Here is a 12,110-nt window from a genome sequence, read left to right on the forward strand (position 1 = left end):
AGGCTCTATGGAGCTTATGTTCTTGTGTGGAACAGGACAATAAACAAGCAAACAAACGAATGAGTAAGATGATTTCAGAGAGAGTAGCCTGAGTGTGGTTTGCCTCGCTGCACTGTAGTGGCCTATTTATTTGTGTCTCCTTCCAGCCTCTGAAAGCTGAGGGGGCAGGGCTGGGGTCTGTCTGGTTTCTAGCCCCTAAGGCTGGTGCCTGACAAACAGGGAGTAGTTTAAAAAAAGAAAAGTTTTTGCTGGCTGCATTAAATGAATGAACAATGGCTGACAAAGATTCCAGCCCACATACACCTGTGCCCTTTGGAGGCTATAGAACTCATTATTATCAACCCAGGAGTAATTGCTGATAAGCCCGAGTGTGAATTTCGTTGCAAATTGAGAGGTAGCAGGGTAATGTTTAATAACAGGGATAATCTTAATTAATGACCTGATAACTATAATTAATTGCATCATATCCAGAGGCCCTCTTTGGAATTCTGGGAGGGAGTAACTAGTGTTTGGCAGCTTTAGGGGGCTGGAGGGAGGAGGTACTAGGATCTCTTTCCACTTCCTTGTGGAGTAAGCTTTGGCAGCTCTGAGCCTCGGTTTTTTTCAACAGGAAGATGGGACTACGTGGTAGGGCTGGTTCCAGTTCAGTGAGATGATGCGGAGGCCCTCATCATAGCAATCCTTCAATGCCTGAGGTTGCTAGGGTCAGGAGATTGATGTCAGAGGCCAGGGTGCAAGGCCACCCAGGGGCTGGGGGGCTCTCTGCTGCAGAGACTGGGTGGGGGCCATCCAACCTCTGGGTTTTCCCCTGGAACCAACCTAGGAATCTGTCACCCCTCAGGGAAACCCTTGGGCAAACTCTTGAAAATGAGGGAGAAGCAAGCAGCCAGCACGTGTGGGATCTTTCCAAGGGATAAACGGGGAAAATGGGAGGCGACACAGAGAGTGAAGGAGTGAAGGGTCCTCGTGTGGCCTGGGGCTAGGTCCCACTGCTTGCAGTCCTCAGTTTCCCCACCAGTATTGTGAGAGGTTGTGACAGGGTGATCAGAGCAGGGCCAGCAGAAGGGCCCAAAGCCCTCCTGCCACAAGCAGTTGGGGGGCTCCCCTCCTCCCTGTCCCGCCCTCCAGGGGCGCCCTCGCAGGCAGGGGCGCGGCAAAGGCGGCCGGCCACCAGGGGTTAAGCAGTGACTTCAGCCGCTGCAGGCCTGGCGGGCGGGGGCGGCGCCGCGTCGCCGTGCGCGGTGGCTGGACCAGGCCGCTCCGAGGCGGGCTCACTCCCGGCGGGGCCGCGACCTCGCGGGCGGCGCGCGGCGCGGCCATTGGCTCGGTGGCGGCAGCGGGCCGGGCGGCGGGGCGCGGGGCTGGGCCGGCCCGGCCATGGGCGCCCGCGGCGGCCGGGCGGCTGAGGCACAGAGCCGGCCGGCGGCGCCTTTGTGAGTGGCGCGGACAACAAAGGCCGGGCGGCCGGAGCGGGTGAGTGCGGCCCGCGGGCCGGGGCCGGCTGGGGGGCGATGGGTGCCGGGGGGGCCCGGGACTCTGCGATGGGGTGTGTGGCTCTGGGGGTCTCCAGGGCCGGGGCGTCTCTGTGCCAGAGTCGCTGAGAGTGCATGGGCTCCGTTATCCGGGTCGTCCCGGACCCTCTCTGTGTTTCTGCTTCTGTGGGATCTTTGTGTGTCCCTGATTCTCCCAGTGGGAGTCTGGTGTCTTCTCCGGGTGTCCCTGGGTGTGTCTGCGAGTGTGTATCTCTGTGCCTCCAGGTGTTAGTTCAAGCCTGGGTCTTCCCTGTGTCCCGGTGTAGTAAGTGTGTGGTGTGTCTGTCTCCAGGAACCCGCTGTCTTCTCTGTCCGTGTGTCCTGGGAGCCTGTGTGTTGTGGATGTGACAGCCCCCAGAGCCTGGGTGGGCTTTCTACGTGTGGGTCTGAGTGTGAGTGTGTACCTCTTGAGTGTGTGTACCTTCCCCCCCATGGGAGTCTCTGTGTCCCTTGGGTGTCCCGCTCATCGGCATGACTCCTGACTGGTTTTGTGCATCAGTTTTGTGTGTGTGTGTGTGTGTTTGTGTATGTGACTCTGTGTCTCACTTTCCTGTCACTGTGGTCCACTTCCTTCTTCACTGACCTTGGGGTTCCCTGAGATTTCATGAAGTCGGGGAATGCTCCTGGCGTCTCTGTGCTGGGCCAGCCTCTCCCACCCTGGACCCCTGCCCAGAGGCAAAACAGGGGCGGCCTCAGCTACGTGGGGAGGGGGGGAGAGGATGCCCTGGTCAGTGGGAAGGCCATGGCCACAGAACCTGGCTAGGCCTGGACACTCCCCGAGGCAAGGGAGTATGTTTGAGGTGGGACCTGCTGAGAATGAAGGCCAGCCCCCTGGCCTCCAGGGGTGGTCTCTGAGAGGGAGCCCAGGCCTGATGTAGGAGCGTGTGGTAAGAATTCCTCCTCCCTCTCCCAGGGTGGGGGCCTGGCGCAGGGGTGAGGAATCTTCCTTTAGCCTGGAGAGGCTGAGGACCCCGGCTCTGACCACAGCAGGGAGGTGGTGGTGGGTGGGCGGTACTTCCTGCTGACTTTGGAGCTGAGACAGGCCTTGGCTTTCCCGAGGGATTCAACCAGGGGAAGCCTTGCCTCGCCTGCCCCAAGCCCCATCTGCTCCTCCTAGGATGCTAGAGAGAGGGGACAGGTTGCGCACGCTCATTAAAATGCTCAGCCCTTCCCTGAAGCCCTGTTTGCATGGCCTTCAGCTGCAGTGTCCATCTGTCCATACATCCATCTGTCCTTCTACGCAGCACTACGCCCCAGCATCCAGGACTCCAACACAAAGACTAGAAAGGAGGGTCCGCTCTCTAAGCTCCTTGTAACTATGGGCGGGGGCTACCCTAGCCCTTTTTCAAGCTCCAAGGTGAAGCTCAGAACCCTTCTCATACTTCGGAGGCCTCAGGTTGTGCCCGTGTCTGATTCTCTCCTCTGCTCCATCATACTCACCTTCCCAAGGTCCCTTCCTCTTCCACCAAAGACCCTTTGCCCTTGCTGTCCCCTCTATAGAAAGCTGGTCCCATCCTTCACTACTTCACTTCCCACTCAGGATCTCTTCCTTTCTGCCAGCCATATATACACATATACACATGCACACACATAGTCACACGTGATGTAACATTTCGGTCAATGGCAGACTGCATATACAATGGTGATCCCATAAGATTATAATGCAGCTGAATTTCCCGTGTGAAACGGAAGGATGCGTGGTTCAGAAGGAATTTGTTTTCTCTGACGGGAGCAGTTATCTTGTGGGGGTGGCAGTAGATTCCCTGTCACTCACAGCACCTCAATTCTGAGTGCACAGATGACATCCCAGTCAGCCAGCCACGGACCCGTTTCAGCACTGTCCCCCAGCACTTCGTATTCAGAGGGTGCCACCGCCCCCCAGATCTAGCTTGACGGTCTTCAGAACACACTGCTGTAAATTCTTTGTCGTGGACCAAAGATCCTGCACAAGGACGCAGGTCCACAGGCGCTCCCTTAACACGTATGAAGTGCCGCGGCCACTTTAGTGAGAGCTCGGTGGTCGTGTGCAGCCAGCCTGTCCCTGACTTTGACAATATTTGCAGGTTGTCCTGGTGTAAAGCACAGCTGAGTTTTATTTCTTCCACAATTCAATGGCAGTGAGAGTTTTTTATGCTAAAGAGGGTCAACAGAACCAAAAACAAATGACCCAAGTCTAATAGTCCTCAGTTCTACACCCTCTCCACGTTAAACACCCTCTTTTTCATGAATACACCACAAAGTTCCTTACCCTGACTGCTGCTCCAGCACGTGACAGCCCAAACCACACTGCATGACCATCCCTGTGTTCCTTTCTTTCCATCTTGATTTCTTACTGCTACTGATCCTCAGGCCACCTTTCACTCCCTCCTGACAGTCACTGTTAGGTGATGGACGCCTCACCCAGCCACTTTCTCCTCGATATTTCCAATCAGCCGGCCCACAGCCCTGTTCCTGGAGCAGCGCTGACAGCTTCAATGTTCTACTTCTGACCCTGTTGGAAGGAGGCCGGGGGGGGGGCGGCTTGTGGGGCAGAGTTTATAAAGCCTTCCGTGGTGTACAGTGAAGTCCGCGGCCGTCACGGTCACTCCCCACTCACTCACTGACCACCCCCCCCAGAGCACTTCCAGTCCTGCAGGCTCCGTTCATCCTGCGTGCCTTACACAGGTGAACCATTTTCTGTCTTTTGTACTGTACTTTTTCTATGCTTAGACATGTTTAGATACACAAATACTGTTGTGTTACAATTGCCTACAGTATTCATTACGGTGACATGCTGTACAGGTTTGTAACCTAGGAGCGGTAGGTTGGATGGACCACACAGCCTAGGTGTGCAGTAGGCTGGACCATCTAGATTGTGTAAGTGCGCTCTGCGATATTTGCACTATAATGAAATCTCCTAATGATGCATTTTTCGTACCCCGTCATTAAACGATACATGACTATATAATGTACATACGGGTGGCTACAGCACATCTCTTCCCAACTCTGTGTTCGGTAGTGTGTCACCTTGGTAGCTTGTAATTAGCCATAGTGAGAGTATTTACATCATAGAAACTGGCAAACACTGCAAATCAGGGTCCCCTGCCTCAGAGCCAGTTGTTAAACATTTATCAGCTGGGGATCCAGTAGTGAGCCACTCAGGTACAGCCCCTCTCTGGAGCTTGCATGGTGGTGTGACACCACTGGGGTCTGGTTTAGGGTCCTCGGGTGCAGAGTGAGCGGGGCTGGGCCTGCTGTGATGGTTGGGGTTGTAAATTGCTCTCAAATGACCTCTCCCTCTGGAAACGGAGTTACATTACCATGCACCAAGCAGAGGGGAAATGGGATGAGGATAAGATTTAGTTAATTGAGAGCCTGCTTTGACACTGATTGAATAACCACACTCAGGGCACCCAGGCACGTGGGAGACCAAGCAGTCGTAGTGACGGAGAACAGACAGTGGACAAGTCAAATAGCTCAGGGCTGGTGAAGGTGTGATGTCCAGGACCCAGGTAGCTAGAGCTGTCTGGGAATGGCCTAGGCAACAGAGGGCACGACCCATCCATATGGATTCAGGGACAGCATAAGAGTAGAACCAGACAGTTGAGTGGACATCTGTTTATAAGAGCCATAGCTCTTGTCCAGTCTGTGAGCCCTGGTTGGGAGATGGACGTGTGTGCAGTGACATACACAGTGGAGGTGTGAGTAGAGTATAGCAGGATGGAGTGGGGAGAGGGAAAGGGTCTGGATTGAAGGAACAGCATGTACTGTTCAGTCTGGCCTGGGTGTCAGGGGAACCAAAAGTCTACAAGGCTTGTGGCAGAGCAGGGGGTACAGCATCAGCTGGGTACCAGCAAAAACCCTGCCAAACCTCACCTGCCAGGGGCATCATACTCTGTGGTTACTCCCTCGCCTGTAAATCTTGAAGGTTTCTTGGTAATTTCTTGTTATTCCTCAAGCTTGCTGCTATTCCAGCCCTGGCATCTGTGGCTGATGGATTCTCAAAAAAGATTTCCATTTTAATACCAGACCAAACAAAACAGAATTGGGAAGGTGGATCTGCTGCCCTCCCTCCACCCCCAGTGCCAGAAAAGCCAAAGATAAAGGTAACTGGTATTGAGGTTCTCCAGTGTTTTTTGTTACCTCTGCTACTTCTGCCCTTCATCTAGGCAGATAATTGAGAGCTTATTTCTTTACAGGCAACTCATGTTTACTATATGCCTATATATGCCAGACATTTTTCGTGCATCAATTCATTTAATTCCCATACCGATCCTGCAGGTAGGTACTATTAGCCCATCTTACAGAGGAGGAAAACTGAGTCTTAGGTTGAGGGACTTTCCCAAGGTGACAATGTTTATAAGTGGCAGGATTCGAACTAGGTAGTAAGACCTTTCTATAATCCGATTTTCCTCCTTTATTCTATTTTCCTTTTCTCTTTGAGGAGGGGAGGAAAAGAAGATTCACCGCTGGTCTGTAATCTCAACACACTTGGCCATATTTGTTTGAAACTGATGTGTGCTTTTTCACCCACTTAGCTGGGTTCATTGCCCTGTGGTTTAGGGTCAAGGCCTAGAATAGAACCCCAGTGCCCAGATGGGCCCCTAGGCCTGCTGTCAGGAAACAGCTAATAATAATGGCTCATGTTTATGGAGAGAGCTGTACTAATAGCTCTTATTTACGGAGGAGCAAGCACGTTGGCAGGCATGTGGCTGTGGGAGCTTATTCAGTCCTCAGCTATCCTGAGCGATGGGTGGTGTCATCATGTCCATTTTGTCCCCGAGGCGGAGGCCCAGGTCAGCCACCTTGCTTGCCCAGGGTCATGCACCTGTGAGGGATGGAGGCAGCACAGGTAAACCCAGGGCCCCAGCTCCCAGCCCTACATCCCAGGGCAGTACCACCCCTTCCAGGGTCTGGCCTGGCTGTGCCTTTGATGTCCTCTGACAGTAGTGCCCACATGAGGTGGGAAAAAGGGAAAGACAGTTGACCACTTGGCCAGAAGCAAAGGTTGTACTCACCTCTTGGTTAGAGCCTGGTGCTGACCCCCCTTCCAAGGGCATCAGGGGTTCATCTTCCCACCCACCTGTCTGTTGAGAGGGTGGTCTTGGCCCAGGCCCCCCACCACTTTCTTTGCAGGGACATTCTCAGTCTGGGGCAGGGCAGGTGATTTGGGGTGGCCCCTGCCCACGAAGGCACATAGGGCCCTAGGTGAGGTGGCATTTCTGGGTCTGGACCCCCTCCTTCTTGAGAGCCTGTCCTCCTGGCCTCTACAAAAATCCCCTTTCCAGTGGCTGCCTGATTGATATGCATCCCTGACTCCCAGCCATTAGCACACGAGGGAGGTGGCGGGAACCAGCTCTCATTACTTCCCTGTCATCGTTGTTTGAAGTGGTCAGACTTGGCCAGAGCTTTCAAAATGCGGGCTTCTTATTCAATTTCGCTAGACAAACAATGGTTTAAATTAAGTAGAGGAATAGCAGTCTCTGAAAATTAAGGAAAAATATTCCTGAACCAAGATATTACCCAGGACCTTTGTATTTCTTTTAAAAATGAAAGTTTATTGTACTTTAAATTATGTATGTATTGCATAGCCATGGAAGAAAACTTGGAAAATACAGAGAGGGGAAAAAAAAAAAAAACCTCCCTATTTTCCACCACCCAAAGACTACCTCTCTCAATACTATGGTGTATATCATTCATTTATTCGGTGATTGATTTGTTCATTTGGCAAGTATTTATTTAGGGTCCACAAAGGGCCAAGCCTGTTTTGGGCTTTAGAGGGTCAATGGGTGCCCTGCTCCCTGCTGAGCCTCTTTCTGTGCTGGACCTTGGGCCACTCACGTGGCCCCTCTGTATCTCAGTGTCCTCATCTGTAAAATGGGGATAATACTATAGTCACAGTAGCTGTGTCATGTGCTGTGAGGACTTGACAAGAAAGTGTAAGTGGGCTGTTCCAGCCTGGCTCACGGAAGAGCTTAGCCCTGTGGCTGTGGTTACATCCCTGAGCTGGCTAACTGTATGTCACCCTGCCCTGTGCATCTTAGGTGATGGCAAAGGACACAAAAACCAAGCAGGTCACACCGATTAATAAAGTAACTGCATTTTGTCTATGAAAGAACGTCCGATCTATAGACAAGTTTTGTAAGAGTTCATCTGAGCCCAAATTTTGAGGACATGCCTGGAAGCAAGATCTCAACGGACTGAGAAAATGCTCCAGAGAGGGGCAGGTTGGCCATTCTTTCTCTGCATTTGGAATCAAAGGAAAGAACGGAAGAAAGGTCACATGGGTGGCAGATTAAGGAGGCGGGAGAAAGCAAGGCGGGGAAATCTCTAGGATTGGCTAGAAAGCAAAATGGAGAGACACATCTTTTACACTGGTGGGTAGTGAACGTTTAACTACCCACATGGAGTAGTTAATTACAGCACATGGAGATGGTATGCTCGTCGTGAAACAATGAGGGGTAGCGACGTCTCGTGTGCTGGTGACCCCGGTTGTGCCTCTGAGGGGTCTGGACAAGAACATTACTCTGACATCCCCAATGTACGTTATCTTAGATGTGTGACAGGCTTCACTTCAGCTACAGATTGGCCTTCGCTAAGGAAGCTGGAGGCCTGGGATGTGACTACCCGCCGTGACCTGCCCAGTTAGGAATTTATGATCAGACCATGCTGTGTGGTTCCTTTCAGTCACTGAGCTTGTCGGGCTGGCCATGTGGCACCCCCTGCACTTGTCAGGTCTACTGTGTCACTCCTTTTCATTCACAATGTCCTGGAATAAGTCCTGTGAAGGAAATAACCTAACGCGATGGGATGGGAATGATTGAGGGCCGCTGGGCTGAGATGCAAACTTGGGCGTAGTCAGCACATAGATGGGGCGGGGGGACCACCCAGAGGTCAGGTGAAGGAGGAGGAGCCAGGACAGGACTGGGAGGAGCAAGGAGAGTGGGGTCTCTGGGAAGCACACATGGGGACTGTTGCAGAAAACAGCTACCGGTCAACGGAGCTGCCGGCCAGTGAGTGTCCAAGTAAGATAAGTGGGAAAAGTGGCCACTGGTTTTGGCAACATAGAGGCAGTTTGGGCCTTTTTGTAAGAGCAGTTTTGGAGGAGTGATGGGGCTGGAATCTGCCGTGGGAGAGGACCGAGGGGATGGAACGTGAGCAAGGAGAGACAGCATGTGGACAGCTTCTGAGATGCTGGATAAGGGAAGGGGGGTTGGGAAAATATGTCTTTGTTGGAAGGGAAGTGCGGGGACCCAGGACAATGGTTTGTGCTGGTGGCCAGGACTGCCTAAGAGGGGGCGAGACACATGGGACAGCTACAGGAGCTGGATCTTTAGGCAAACGAGAGGGGTGGTACCCAGCTTGATGCTGTGGGGGTGGTGGGTGAGAGGAGCAGGGGTACTTCTTAGGAAATGGGAGAAGTTGGGGTAGGTTTAAAGGGTACCTGGGGACAGTCTCATCTGATGGCCTCATGGTTTTCAGTGACATCTTGACTAGGGGAGTAAGGGGTACATTCCCACCAAGACCACCCTCGAAGGGGTCATTTGCAGCCACTATGAGAACGGGCAGATTGCCATCTCCAAAATGGCGGAAGCAGGCTCTCCTTAACCCTCCTTCATACAAAGGAGGAAACAGGATCAGAGAGGTCAGGGGTTTGTCTGAGATGGCACAGTGGGGCCGAGCCCTCACTCCAGACTCCGTGGGGCCCACATTCTCCAGGGCCCTGGGCTGCTGGCGCAGGGGGCTTGTGTTAGCACACGCAGTGAACATCCTAGCCAGCTGGGAGCCTGGTGTTAGGAGAACTGGATCCCTGCAGCAGAAGCTACTGTAGCTGGGCCAGGGGACACAGATCCCTGGCCTGTGTCACCCTCACCTCTCACTTTTCTTCCCCAATTGTAAAGTGCAAGGACGTCACCTCCATGTGCCGGGACTGCGCTGAGCGCTCTGGGAGGACTAACTCACTGTATCTTTGCAGGAAGTGAGGCACAGGTGCTGTCACTGTCCTCACCTTACACGGAGGAGAGAGGCCTGAGATGTGAAATTCACCCAGCCCACATGGCCAGCTACAAAACGGGGGTGAGAGTCCCCAGCCAGGTGGTCCAACTGCTTCTCCCACAACATTCCCGTTTTGCAGAGGAGACCAAAGCTCGTGGAGTAGTGAATTTGTTGTCATTTGTCTGTCCTAGCATTCCTCTCCTTCCAACACATATTTATTGAGCACCATATTTCTTTATGGATCTGGGGACCAGGCTAGGAGCTAGAGTTGAGTCAAATGTGCTTACCCTCTCTCTGGTGCGGGAGGCAGACAGGTAAGGTAGCCAATGGAAAGATGGGGAGGGCCTAACCCAGGGGGAGGGGCTCAGAGAGGCTTCCCAGGCGGGTGTCTGAACGAAGCAGCCAAGAGGCAGAATCAGTTCAGGGAGAGGAAGCAGTGCAGGTGGGTGCAAAGGCCAGGGGTGAGTGTGTCACAGGGGAGGGAGTTGGGGACGATGCCACTGAAGGCCTCTGCACATCTCAGTAGGAGCTGTCACTTTATCCTGAGGACCATAGGGAGCTAGTCAAGTGTTTGCAGATATGGAGGGACAAGATCAGAACTTTTTGTCCTGGGTGGAGACTGGGTTGGGAAGGGACAGGAGACATCAGGGAGACCTTTAGATGCTGTTACAGGCTTTCTGATTCCCAGATCATTCTGCCAACCAGGCTGCTTCCTTAGTGCTTCCCAAACTCTCGTTTTCCTTTTCCTAAAAGGTTCCTGAGACTCAGAGAGGTGAAGCAACTTGCCTGGGGTCACAGAGCATAACAGGGCATCCAGGTTGGGACTGGTCCCTTGAGTGAAACAACCAGTCTCAAGGGTGGAAGCCCGTGGTGTGTAACCCCAGGGTGGGGCTCACTGGAGGCCCCAGGTGAACGTCACCCACCAGTCTACCTACAGAAGGTCCTCTTGTGGTCTCAGAGAATGGGCAGTGCCTCTGGGCAGGAGGAGCTGGGCTACTGCTGGGAAGTGGGAGTTGGCTCTCCCCAGTGCTCAGAGTTCGGGCCCCATGGGTTTAAGCATTTCTTGGGCTTCCTTCCCAGTGAGTGATTGGAAAACTCCCTGGGGCTGGGCCAGGATTTGATCTTGGATACGGGTCATGGCAGGGCAGTGAGGGAAGCAGTCCCTGCTGGGGATGGCAGCTGTATTTTACAGAGGCCTCATTCTCGGGGGCCAGGAGAGATGGGGAGCAGTTCCCAGAGTCCCGTCCCTTAGAAGTCCCGTCACTGTAGGCAGCTGTCTTGCTTCTCTGGAATCTCGGTTACCTCATCTGTGAAGTAGGGATGATATGAAATGTGATCCCAAAGGATCGAAAAAATAACCTGTGTTTACTGAGGGCCTAGAGTGTGCCAGGCAACCTGCATCATCTTCTTTCAATTCTTTGTGGCAATCTTGTAAGGAATGTATGGTTATTATCTTCATTTAACAGACGAGGCAGCCGAGGCCCAGATAAAGAACTGGCCCAAAGTCACACAGCTAGTAAATGGCAGACCTTGACCCCTGATCCATCCGACTCTGGAGACCTCCTTTGAAACCCTTCTGGTGCATATTAAACTTGGTTCAGCTGAGCCCTTCCTTGGCAAATCACCTGATAGAATCTTGGGCTCCAGCATTCCGCCCACTCCACTTTGGGACAGCTGATTGAGTCCAACCCCTTACGTTTTATCATGAGTCTTGGAGCTCCCGTGGGCCCAGAACCCTTTGCTCAGCATCTCACAGCCACATGGGGCAGGCTCGGGAGGAGACTCCCAGCAGCCTGGACCCCTGGCCTTTTGCTCTTTTCCCTACCCCAGGGTCTCGGAACAGCACTGAATTAGGAGCCAGGCACCTAAGTTCCAGTGAGGACAGGGAGAGCAAAAACAGTGCGTAGTCCCCCACTGGGCAGAGCTCAGCCCAGCCCCCGCCTGGCTCCGGAGTGCAGACCTCAGCTGCTTACAGAGACGGGGACTTGGGCCCAGGGAGACGTTGTGGCTGGTGGGGAGGGAAACGGGAGCTGCGGGTAGGACGATGGAGTCAGAGGCTCATTTAGAGCTGGAAGGGCCTCCCAGGATCTAGTCCAGAGTCCTTTTATGTCTGGGGACATAAAATTAGTCATCTGGAGAGGGGTGGTGACTTATCCCAGGTCACACAGCCAGTGGCAGCAGACCCAGGAAGCTGGAGCCTCAGCTTCGCCTTCTGGCCACTTTCATGGGCATGATTTCCTGCCCAGGCCCTGCTGCTGCCTGCCCTCTCTCCCTTGCATCAGAACAACCACAATCGTAAATGAAAGAAATCATTTCGCAGAATACTAAGCACGTGGTGGCCAGTACAGACTTGGGACAGGCTGTCTTGCTCAATCCCACCCTCCCTACTTACTGGTCGATGACTCTGGGCAAGGCACATGACTCTCCTGAGTCTCCATCTTTCTTCACCTGTGTTGTGATTTAAGTAGATTCAGAAATTGCAGGACTTTTCAGTGCCTTGAACACGCTGAGTATTAATTTCCAGGAAGGAGGTTTCTATTCTGGATCTTCCAGAGTTTTTGACCACCGAACCCCTTTTGTTTAGTTGAGAACCTGTTAGCATAT

General features: G+C 53.1%; 1 protein-coding gene across 5 annotated transcripts in view; it reads left to right on the top strand.

Moving 5' to 3' along the window:
- Nucleotides 1-12,110, top strand: part of ARHGEF10L (Rho guanine nucleotide exchange factor 10 like) — a 149,357-nt gene that overhangs the window by 13,523 nt on the left and 123,724 nt on the right. Inside the window, exon 1 of one of the 5 annotated variants that reach the window (XM_088790235.1) lies at nucleotides 1,262-1,473. The exons of 1 other annotated variant lie outside the window; for it this stretch is intronic. The gene's annotated coding sequence lies outside the window, so the exon portion shown is untranslated. Of the gene's footprint in view, nucleotides 1-1,261; nucleotides 1,474-12,110 lie in introns of those variants that run through there. 3 more of the 5 variants (XM_088790237.1, XM_088790238.1, XM_088790239.1) reach the window with 3 other exon arrangements.

This window comes from Rhinolophus sinicus, chromosome 14, assembly GCF_057876585.1.
Source record: "Rhinolophus sinicus isolate RSI-liver-muscle chromosome 14, RSI-T2T, whole genome shotgun sequence".
Classification (NCBI taxonomy): Eukaryota; Metazoa; Chordata; class Mammalia; order Chiroptera; family Rhinolophidae; genus Rhinolophus; species Rhinolophus sinicus.